The sequence below is a fragment of the Fundulus heteroclitus genome, chromosome 2 (assembly GCF_011125445.2).
Source record: "Fundulus heteroclitus isolate FHET01 chromosome 2, MU-UCD_Fhet_4.1, whole genome shotgun sequence".
Lineage (NCBI taxonomy): Eukaryota > Metazoa > Chordata > Actinopteri > Cyprinodontiformes > Fundulidae > Fundulus > Fundulus heteroclitus.
Genome location: NC_046362.1, coordinates 15,627,087 through 15,639,730, shown reverse-complemented (window position 1 = coordinate 15,639,730; position 12,644 = coordinate 15,627,087).

Genomic DNA, 12,644 nt, shown 5'->3' with positions numbered 1-12,644 from the left:
GGGTGGGAAAACGCTGTGAACAGCAATTTTTAGTTTTTTTTTTTTGTCGACTTTAACTGGTTTTCTCCCAGGATTGCCCTTAAATCTCCCCATACTCTCTGTTGAGCGTCCGTGTCTCCGCTCAGGAAAAGCCTCCTTGCAGTACGATGCTGCCACCACCACGTTCCATTTAAGGGATGGTGTCTTCTTGTTGTGATACTTTAGTGTTCCGGTACGCAGATGTTGTCATGATGAGTATTGTTCACTTTAATAAGACTCCTTTGAACTAACTAGAGAAGATGGAGTGAACTGTGCTTTTAATAAATCAAACAGACTATAGTTAAAATTCCTTCTTTCCCAGGAGGGTTGATTATAATTATGAATGGAATTGATTTTTTTCTTATTGAAAACACTACATGGCTTCTAAAGAATTTTAAAAATGTGATGTGGCATATTTAACAGGTATGTTATGAGAGCCCTAAGCTTTTCTGTCCATCATATCCTGCTCTGATAGTTTTAACCAATCTCCAAACATCTAGCTCATGTACTAATGGAAATCATGTGCTGCGGAGTGTTTGTACTTCATTAATATCTAAATTTTAGGGATATAGAAAGGATAAGAGGATATATAGAGAGAGAAGATAGAGATAGAGAGAGAGATATAGACACCTACAGAAGAGATACACAGATAGATATATATATAGAGATATATAGTATATAATATATATAGATACATCGACATAGAATATATATATATAATCTAATATATAGATATAATATATATATATATAAGTAATATATATATATATATATATATACATACATATACACACCACACCACACCGCACACAAAAATCAAGCCAGATCCTTCCTCCTCTGCTTCCAGCCGGCTTCTTTTCCACTGTTGGGACTTCATGCAATGAAAAAGAGAGAAACCGAATATCAGCTTCAGGCTGATTTGTGGTTTCATCTGTCAGACACTTGCATTTGTTATGGCAAGAACAATCCTTTTTTTCTTTTTTTATGTGTTTAATCCAAGTTTCCCCAACTTTAACCAGAACCAGATGCGTTTTTACTGCAGAGCGTTCTCCCTTCACAGCACCCTGACGGCTTAAAAAAAAAAACCCGTAAGGAAGACTGACACACACAGGGGCCTCCCCTGGAAAGACACGTTACCTGTTCATTGTTCGTCTCGTTTTACCGCCACAGTTAATCCTTCATTCAACACTTGCCCTTTGGTGTTTAGGTTGTCATGTAAACTGAGTGACTGATTATCCAGAGAGGGACATATAACACGCTCCACAAAACAGACGACCTTTCTGAGGCCCCTTTAAGTGTCATGGATGGTTTTTTTTTTAGCAATTATTTTCCCACCTAGTTGTGTCTGTTCACAACAGATCTGCAGAAACAAAACAAATCTTCCGGTTCTGAAACTCACTGACCCGTAGGAAAGATTAGTCCTAATCCAGCAGCATACCCAATAACACACGCTAACCACATGTATTAGCGCCACTGCTAAACACGTGTAAAACCTTCAGATAAGTTAAATCTTTGATTGCAGTAGCGCTGGGTCCAGCCTTGGTCCGCTCCTTGTAATGATTTGCATGGATTTTACCTTACAATCCTCTCAAGGTGGCAGTTCTCCCTGTTGCTGGTCCACCTTTTCTTACCACACTTGTTTTTCCCTCCACTCAACTTTCTTTGAATGTGCTCTGATACAGCACTCTGTGAACAACCTCCTTGTTTAGCAATGATTTTTATGTGGCGCAGACTCCTTGTGAAGGGTGTGGATGACGTCTGTCAAGTCAGCGGTCTTCCCCATTTGTGTTGTGTCGCCTACTGACTGACGAGTGAGAGACTGTATAGAAGCTCAGGAAACGTTTGTAGGTGTTTTGAATTATTTAGATGAATAGGATTTGGCACCATGTGTTTCAAATATTCCACTTTTTCACAATATTCAACTTTTCTGAGACATCAGATTTTGTGTTTTTGTTTTCTGAGAGCCCTAATCATGAAAATGACAAGAAATAAAGGCTTGAAATATTTCACTCTTATCTGTAATGAATCTACATAATATTCAGCTTCTGAAATCACTGACAAAAACTAATTTATAAAGACTTTTTTTTTATTTCTATTTTTATGTATCGTGCCTGTATAGATGTTGCATTTTTCAAATTGGAGCAAATACCGTTTTAATAGTCGTAAATTTCCTATCAAGTTAAAATAATTTACAAGAGTTGTTCGCGTTAATGTCTAGCAAGTTTAAATGAACAGTTTTAACGTACAGTTAAGACTGACTGAATTGTTTTTTTTATCAGCATACAACAGTTTAAAACAACACATGAGGAAAATGGGCACCAGCAATTTAGAGTTTAAACTTTTTCTTATTTTATTTCGGTGTGAATAGGTTACACATTTCTGTTCATGGAAAATCATAGATGCAAAAGTTGGTTTTGTTCCCAAAAAGCCATGTTTACCCTTCACGTCGCCTGATTTTAATCCTGTTTACGTCTTTATTTCATCAGCCGGTGATTACTGTTTCTTTTGGACGCTACCCAGCTTTTTGCCATGAGGAAATGTTGAGCCTGTTCAGTGAAAATGATTTCAGGAGCTCAGTAAGAGTGAAGCACATCATGAGATGGAGAGTAGGCCAGCGAGTGCAGATCTGATTAGATCCGCAGATTCTGGTGAGGAGGGCTTTACAGTTCACCGCTAAAGGAAATCATTTTCCCAGTCACTTGTTTTCACATTGTCAGCTTATCCTCTGTTTTATAGCCGCTGTTGCTTTTTTAAAAAAAAGCTTCCCACCAATAAAGTTTTGTTTTTGTCAGCTCCTGCTTGAGCCACCAGATGGCAGGTTTGTCACGCTAGAACAACACCCAATGTTTCTTTGTGGCTTCCTCCAATGGATTTCCTATAACAGGAGCACATTGCTGCAGCGTCTCTGGAGAAAGATGATATTATTTGGGGGTATGTTATGCCAATAAAAATAGACTGTTAACCCACCCAGGCCGCAAACTTGAAAGAATATCTAGCAGGGACCCCCAAACAGCTTGGTCTTATTAGACATGGAGTGTTATCAGTTTATCTTGCTGATGAAAGGCATTTGTGTTACACATGACTCCTTCAGAGCGTATCCATCTGCTCCGAGCTCAGTCTGTGTTTAATGTGGTTGTGAATGTTTCCCCAGACTGGGACTTAGTGGTAGACTAATTACACAACGGGCAGCCAGCCTCGGTTGTACACCGTTGCCAGAGTCTTGTGTGACTGTATGTCATTAGTACTGGAAAAGTTCCTTAGCCACAAAGGGTTGTGGTCACCCTGGGCCTTTAAAACATGAAAGCTACCATACCGCCCCTCTGTAGAAGGAATTTGCGAGACATAAACAGCCTGTAAAATGGAAAATCACATCTGAGCCCATTTGTTTTCCTGAAAGGAGGCCAGATTTGGTAATTCTTGCTAAGATTCTTTCCAATAACAGTGAGCACCCCCAAATAAAGGACAGGGACTATTTGATCCATCTGTTTTCACTGTGGCGTAGTAGTGGTTTTATGCTTAAGATCTCAACTTGGCTGGGCAGAAAGAAACTGTGGAGACTTGAGAACACGTTGAGGCCTTATTTATTTAATTTGCACATTGGGTTTACGAGCTTTGTTGTGACAATATTTCTTATCTACAGTGAAGCCAGCTGGAGCGCACATAGTTACAAAGACATTATACTGGGAACATTATAACATTTCACTCTGCAGCATCATGTTGGTTTGAGCTAAATGTGACTGAAAAGAGTCTGGAGTAAAATATTTATTTTATATCAACTATGCATCACGTAAAAAAGTCTCAGCTCAGTTCTGCTGTTCAACCCACAAACAATTTCTCTTGCAAACCTGGTACAGTTTACAGGGAAATGAACAGGGTTTCTAAAAGTAAAAGATTTACTGCCAAGAAGCATTGTTGCAACATAGAAATAATCAACCAGACATAAAAAAATTGTGCTAGATTTATTAAAGGAGGGAGGGAATGTAACAGTGTTTTGGTTCAGAAACTAGCAGAATGTACAAAATGCTGCAAAAGCCACATTGGGATTCCTCATTTTTTGTCCAGGGCTTTATCTACTTTGCCCACCTTGAACCTCTTTGCCAATTATTCCACAATCACGTAAAAAAAAACGTAATTATGGAATAAGCTTTGACAAACATAAAGCTTTTTAACCAGCAGATCACCTGGTCTCGATTTCCGAACTATTTAACAGAAATATCTGTCTAAAAATGTTGACTGAAATTGCTTGCAACCACATACATGATAGTTCAACCAAAATTACCAGAATGTTAATGTTACGATACAGTTAGAATGTAATTGTATCGTAATCAAGGGATGCATGATTTTAGGAATACACGTGATGATATTTATGAATTTGTCGTTAATGTTATGACTTGAGCTTAAAGGAGCAATAAGCAAAATTTCATAATTTGAGATAGAAAGAACTAAAAAAATAGTGATGTGAAGAACTAACGGTATCTTTTTAGATGGACTATGGTATGATGTCACACACCACCCCTGTGTTGTTCTCCAGTCTCTTGTTTACATAGCCCGGCCGGCAGCGCATGCACGTATGTGCACGTGAACAGCTGCCACTGCTAACAGCATTATAAAATTATGAGTTACTTACTTCTTCAGTACACATGTTCCTCTGAAAGGTGATACTGTTCTGCTGTGTATTTATCCTTTGCAAATACGTCCATACCAGCCGACGGGTGAGGAGGGGAAATGGGTGCTGGGTCGCAGCTGGAGCGAGATAGAGAGAAAGGCGTGGCTTGATACACGGCTTGTTTTGGTCTGCAGACAGTGCTCGAGCCCCACCCAGTGGTGACAAATCACTTGTTGCTCCTTTAATGAAAAATTAAAAAGTGTTAATGCATTTCTGCTTTGGATTAATGGCAGGCATAGACCCCGGATAATAAGTTTGCCCATCTGCTGGAAAAGGATACAATTCATTATTTCCATCTCAACAGCAACGTTTTATTGAAACCTTGCTTCCTTGTTACCTTCTACTTTTTATGGAGTTTGAACAAGTGTCAGCAAAAATGTCTAGGTCAATTTCTGCAGAAATAGGCAGAAATTCACCCCTGTACGACCAGTTCACATTTTTAAGGATCTCTGGCATTAAATGTCGCCTGATCGTCGTTCGCTGAAAGAAAAAAGAAAAACAGTTCAATGGCATCAAAAGCCCAAAATGACTGCAGCATTCAGGTTTCTGTTGAGGGAACATGAACGTGGTACTGGAACTGCAAACTGTTAGCGTTAAATAATGACTGACTTTGCTATTATGGGATAAATGTAAGTCAAAGTTTACATGTAACTCGCAGTCTTATGGTGTTTTGTATAAATATTGTTTTTTTTCTTTCTTGACAACCTAATATTGAGATTCACTTCTGCTAAAAAATCAAAACTTGCAGAAAACACAAATAAAACCTTTCTGTAAATATATATTTCTATAAATCATAGATCACTTTACTTTTCCATGAAAACGTTTTACTCCTTTACGAGGTCGTCGGGTCTTCGGTCCCTGCTTTTCTATGTTGCTCAAAATAATGCTGCAGAACTGCAAAAGCGCTGAGCTTCACCTCATCTAGTTAGTGTCCAAGTGCAAATGAGCCCTCCATTGAAACTGTTAAAATGCTAATTTAATCTACAGGGACTTCACTCCCTCCCCCCCCCCCCCCCCCCCCAACACACACACACACCCACCCACAACACCTTGGCAGAAGAAATGGGGCTTTCTTTTGATGTCGAGCAGAGATGTAAAATGCTGTGAACTTGCAGCTGAATATCTAAAAGGATAACCCTCCATCTCTGTCCCTCATTAGGCAGAATGTAGGGCTAAAACGCCTTTTCATGTCACCACAGTAAACAGCTTAATGTGTAGCTCTTTCATCTGCTGCTCCCCCTGAGTCCCCGCGCTGCTTTGATCCACACCTGAGTGTCTGAGCACGATTACACCTCTTCGCAAAAAAACTTGGTTCCATCTTAATATGGACTTTTCTGACAGAGCTGCTTCTCCAAACATCCTCTCGTACGATAAATGCATGGGGGGGGGGGGGGGGATGCATCTATTAATATTTCACACCTCCAAAGACGAACAGACATACTGTATCTACAACGAGGCCTGGATGCCTTGTTTCCAACTGCTCTGAAAAAAAAAATCTAGAAGGCTCATTTGCTTCTTTTTTTTGTTGTACATTTTACAAGATGATGATATATAATACACTTCCATGTGCTTTGTTTTACACAAATATGTTCAAGCAATAATAATAATATTAATTACATATTTGAAAGTGCCTTTCAGGTCACTCAAGGACACTGTGGATCATGCAGCAATGTTGGAGAGGAGCAACATTTGATGGGAAAGTCTTAGTTGCACATGATGGCGAACATCTATGTCAACTTCATATAATGTAAATGAATGATGCAAACAAATCAGGTGTTTGCTAACAGACTGGAAACTGTTGCACAGCCTTTATTCATCCTGCAGAGGGCAGAATTGGCTGATAGTCACTGAAAGAAGACCTTCACTGGGACTCCCAACTCCTACTGGATGAGCCAAAAGTGTCACAAGCAGATAAATAGACAAATGATTATGGGATTATCTAAAACAACGCAAAATTAAAAAACATTTAAAATAAATTCACAATCGTCGTTTACATACAAAGGTAAATCTTTCAACAGCAAACAGCATATTTGAAATGTTTTTAATATGGAAAAGATAATAGTTTCTGTGTTCATTATTAATTATTAATATTCATGAAAAGTAAAACAATGATGTGCTTTTTAAATGTATTTTATTCCGGATAGATCTAATTAAGTACATATTAATAAACTTCTCACTTATTGTAAATAATTAATGATGCATTCAAGCGATCTTTTTTTTTTATTTGGCTTTCTGTGCTTTTACAGAAGATTCTGTATATTGTTTTCTGGTTGCTGTATCTTTTATAATAATAATAATAATAATAATAATTATTATTATTATTATTATTATTATTATTATTATTATTATTATTATTATTATTATTATTAGCTCGGTGTCTTTGGAGTTGTGTGCATCTCTCACCTGAACTTTTTTCAACATCTCCAAGACAAACACAGTTAACTTTCAACAATGATTTGGATTGAACTAACCACTGAAGAGTTGCATTCGACAACCTTGGTTTTAGCTTCATAACCAGAGTGAATTATAGTTTAGTTTAGTTAGTTATTTCGAGCATCTCATGCACCAAGAACAAAACAACAAAAGCTAATACAGTAAAATACGGCTGCATAATTGACATAAATCTGTCCACACAACATAATGTATGCAGATGCTCGAAAAGGAGTGGGAAGAAGTAAAACTTATTGATTCCCACCCCAAAAATGGTACAATCACAAGTCAACAAAAAGCTGCTTCCTTTTTCCTCCACAAAATAAACATCCATCAACAAATTGTATTATATGCATACGTGAAACCACACATACATCTTTACACATACAGAGTGTTTAGTGATTTACAAACACAAACAACGATAAAAAACTTGATTTTTACTTGAGGATAAATTCCATCATGTTGTGTTTGCTGTATGCAGCAAGGCAGTTTTCAATGAACGGTACTGTGGGAGAGCCTCTCCTTCAGCACCAGATATAGCCTTTTGAGAATATTAAGAATTTGCTGTTTTATTGTTTTCAAAAATAAACTAGAATATCAAAACTGGATGTTCTAATGCAATAGTTCAGTCCATGTTGTCTTAATCCTAGGAGGCCATAATAACAAAAAGCATTGAAGATACTTGTTTAGTGTATATCACATATATGTATATCTCTGTTCAGTGTCAAAAGATTACAACAGGTGTGAAGCACAGTGGTAGAAATGCAGTGATTTGGGCTTGCTTTGCTGCGTCATAACTCAAAGGGGGCTGTTTTAACCACTATGTCTTCATCATACTTAAGAACTTGATGTTAGACAAAATGTTTGAAAGTTATTTTTATATCAGTACTTTCTGCAAGAAAACCCTCAAAGAACTTGTTGATTATGCTAATCAAAAGCAGAAGACTGACGTCAGGGACTGATACAAGGTTACTTTTAAGGTTTATGTAACCTATAAAAGGGGAAATTCTATTTATTTTGTTGACATAGTTATTAAAAAGAGAGCTTTTTTCCTGTGCTTATGTTTGAAAAGAATTGTGTTTTCTTTGAGTTGTGTTTAAATTTTCATAATGGTGTTAGCAAAGAACAATATTTACCACTAAAGTAACAAAAAACTTTTTTTTTTCTTTTTTCTTTTTTTTTTACAGAAGCAACTTGCCTTCATGCAAGATTCAGAATTGGTGTTCATAAGAAGCTGCCTTCCCTGAAGCAGCCCGGCTGTGGCGTATAGTTCACATTTGCAGGAAAAGTAATGCTGATATCTCATTAGGAGGCCTGAACCTTGACAGTTTCTCCTCCAACCGCGCTGTCGGTCAGTTCCGGGCTGACTGATTCCTTCTGACCTCGACGTGCCACAGCGCTGCCCTCGGTGCTCCAACTATCCGCGCTGCTTGTTGACAGCTGCTCCCTTCAGGAGCTACTCGGGACTGGCCTGATGCTGACCTCCTGCCAGTCCGCTCAAGGCGAGGCGGAGGCAGAGCCGGTCCTCGGGAGGAGAGGGTGAAGACAAGAGGAGAAACAAGGAAGGTCAGGGAAGGCTCTGACACGCACACACACACACACACACACACACGCACGCACATGCAGGAGTCTGTTAAGGGTGTCCTCCAAACGCTTTCCCACTGTGCAAATCAAAGTGCAAACTGTTAATTTAATAAATTACAGCTTTCTCTTTGCCCCGCAGGTGCTTTTTCCCGACTTATAAATAGTTGTTAGGAGGTAGAATGACACAAATGTTTAAGAAGTTGGTGTCTAATTTTCGAGTCGACATAATGCAGCATGAGCCGGGCCTCACGTCGAGCTGACTGCGGGAACGCGGAGCGGTGTATGATTATAATTTCAGAGGAAAATGTTAGGTTTCCTCTCGGCTCATAAATAGTCTATCATCATCGAGTGGCGCACGGCAGAGCAAAAAAAATTAGCCCCGAATTTCATGCTGCACATCAAACACAACTGGCGCAGGCTCAATTAATGATTAATATGCCATCTGTTGGCGGTGGTGGCGGCATTCTGAATATGAAAAGGACTCCCACCGGATGTTTGATCACCTGATACAGTTGTGTCGGAACACAACAACAGGGCTGAGCTCAAATGTTTTGAACCACCTCCCTGGTATCATGAGATATTTATTGTTCCAGCGGAACGCGTCCACGGAGCCCCCCACCCCCCCCTGCAGCGAGGCCCCGCGCCCAGAGCAACGCCCCGTTCACACTTCAGCGCCGAGGATGTCGCAGGATGCGGCCTCGACGACGCGTCCTGACCCCGAGGGCCGACGAGAGACAGGAAACAGTTGGGTGCGTGGTACTTTCCCACACGCCTCGGGACGCTCCTCTTTCAGCCCAGTCTGTGGTTGGAGCATGTGTCTGCACCACTTCACACCAGGGAGGGGAGGAGGAGGAGGAGGAGGAGGAAGAGGAGGAGGAGGAGGGAGACTTAGTGTAGAAGTTGGAGAAAACTTTTCAGAGGGGATTCATTGCCCCTTAGCACAGAGAACAGCATAAATTATTTGCGCTGGCAGATGTTCACAGACCCAAATATGCATGAATTTGTAGAGCTGGCAGGCGTCCCTCAGCCAAACGTACTGGTTTTCACGATGCGTGCAGGAGCAGTTGTTATTCTGGCTGTTTTACAGAGAGCATTAATCTGAGCTGTCAGCGCCGCCGACCACTTTGGTGGAAATTATTTCACTCCTTAATAAGGGAACTCTGGTGCTGTGTTACACACGGCGGTCGGGCGAACATTCTTGGTGGGTCTGTCATCATGTAGCTTTTCTCCAACAGTGAGGCTTCTGTGTTTGGCCCCCGTTGCACATTCTGCAACCAAGGGATGAAAAGAATACTCTAACTAGGCATTAAATGCAACCGCAGCCTCTCAAATTCTCACTTTTGATGGTGATGCGGAGTGCCTCATGTCAGGAGGAAGGAGAAATTCAGAATTGTGTTGATGGATCCGTGTAAATTGTTTGACAGAAACTGAAAATATCTTGAAAACAAGCTATTTACCGAACTAATTTTGCAGTGTAGCAGATTTGAAAAAGACTGACTGTATGATGAAATAGCAAAAATGTTATTTTTATTACATTTGACAGACATCCTAAAATCCAGCAGCCTTCTCAGCTGAGCACAAACCAAACAGCAGCGATTTATGGATAATGGAATTTCTAATCAAATGAAATTAAACAGGAGTTGATTTAGCAAAGATTTATCTAACAACTGGTCTAGGTAGAGGGAGAAAGTCGGGAGAGATGTTGTCTGAAGGCAGTGGCTTGGAGGCCCAACATCCTACCCAAGGATAAAGGTGCTTCTGTAGTTTACCTGTGATCTATCAGAGTGCCGAATGACCATCCGTGTAAATAAACTCCAACAGCATACACATAAATGTTGTGATTTGTGCTCTGGTTCTGACAGACATATGCCAGCAGGCTCTTCCCAGCAACTGGAATACTTTACATTAACATTCAGTGGTTGTGCAAGTCTTTCATTTCAACACAATCAATCCATCCGGTTTAACAGGATTATTGAACCAGACATGATAATATACCATAAAGAACTGTATTTTTAGGACACTGCCATTTCAACTCAGACTCCGGCTACAGTTTTATTTACATTTGTGTTTGCTGGACTCAAAAAGTCACCTGAAGCTCATGTGACTCAGACACCGAAGGAAACAAAAAGGTCATATTTGAAGTGAAATATTGTGGGTAAACACGAAGGGGGAATGTTTGGAGACAGCTGTTTGATGTTTGTGTAATGATTTGATCAGCAGCAGTTTCGTACCGACAGAGGACACTTACCGTATAAAGCAGAGGGAAAAGAATGGATTTTGCCACCTGAGAAACTTTATGCTCACAAACAACATCAGCTGTTGCCTCAAAGGTCTGGCTGCTAAGTGACAAAAAGCTACCAGTTTTTAACCACATCATGAACTGTGCTGTTGTTGTTCAAGGTTGGTTTGAGCCTTCACTTATCAGCCAGATATCAATATTTTGTCATAGTCCAGAGGGCTATTGACTACAATGTTTATTGCCTTGCTGAATCTTACAGGAAGGTTGTAGTGCTCACTCCATTATTTTCTATGTTCTCAATAATCAGACATCTATTCAACACAGTCCTATTAAAATGTAATTTTCTGAAAAATAAAGAAAAACTGAGAAAACCAATCTATTTTTCACCTGCAGCAGCTTGTAGTCACATGTTTTTTTTTTCTTCATTTTTAAACAGGCAAGGCCCTGAAGCCTGTTCAAAATGTACTTACCTGCTTTGAAAAAAACAATAGAAAGGCTGAATGAGATTTTTTTAATGCTCAAACTCTCAAGGGTTGGAGGTTTGCTGCCTCTGAAATGCAATGACATTTGTCTCTAAAACACAAATTGATACTGACGTTTGCAAAACTGTACGGTTTACTCGGTTTAACTCTCAGCAATACGTCTATCTGTTTTTTAACAAAAGAAATTAGGGCAAGAACAAATGCTGTATCCATATTTGTAGTTCTTGCAGTAAACAGCACATTTCAAATGTTGGTGTAACTCTTAGAATTGGTTTCATAAATTAGGTAGTTGCGCCAAGTCTAGAGGTTTCTAATGTTTCAATAGGTCAAGGCTATGATTTGCCATAAAGGTTAGCAGGTATCATTTTCAAAAACCTGTGACACGTTTGTAGAGGCTTTTGGATTAAAGTTGTTGGGGCAGCATTAGACTGTCATCACGTTTATGAGCTAAAGTCTTTATATTTGTCTATGCTGGAAAATGGATTTTGAAAATACATGTTATGGGGTCAGTTATTCTGGCTGTGCTAAGCCACAATCATTATAATGGCTTTGCTGAACATTTTAAAAAAGGAGCAATTTGTGACATATGTGCAGCCTGTCAAGGTAAAATATCATGTTGCTATCCGTTCATTCCTTTTTTTATAGGCACTGAGTCATGAGCCAAAAATGCTTGACACCTGCACGGGAAGCACATAACAAAAAAAAAAAAACATAGTATAGTAAAGCTATCATCAGTGCTGGGAGATGCAAATAACAGCAATAAAGGCAGATGAGACAACCTGAAACTGTCTAACTGCTGAGGGAAAAATGACTTAGAACCTTTTCAGCCTGAGAGCTTTGGCAGACTGCCACTTAGCGAGGTCCCCCCTGAGGGTCCTTACTCGTGAATCAGAGAAAATGGGAATTACACATATTAAAGAGGGTAAACGTCAGTAATCACAGCATCGGGAGGGTGCTTGAGGACTCATCAGGCCTGCCTTTTTTTTTTTTTTTTAGAGACACTTGTTTCAAGGAGCCACGGCTCTCAGAAGCTGACGGGAACCCTAGGATTACACAGTTCACCTTATGAAAATCCCAGTCAGCACACCTGTGTTTACTCCCGGCTGTCTCCGGCCCACGCACCGGTGGAACGGACCGCAGGAACACCGCCTGATCCCCCCTGATCCGCCGGCTTACGCTCCGACATATCGGCTGTTGTCTTCTGCCGATTGATATTTCCAGCATG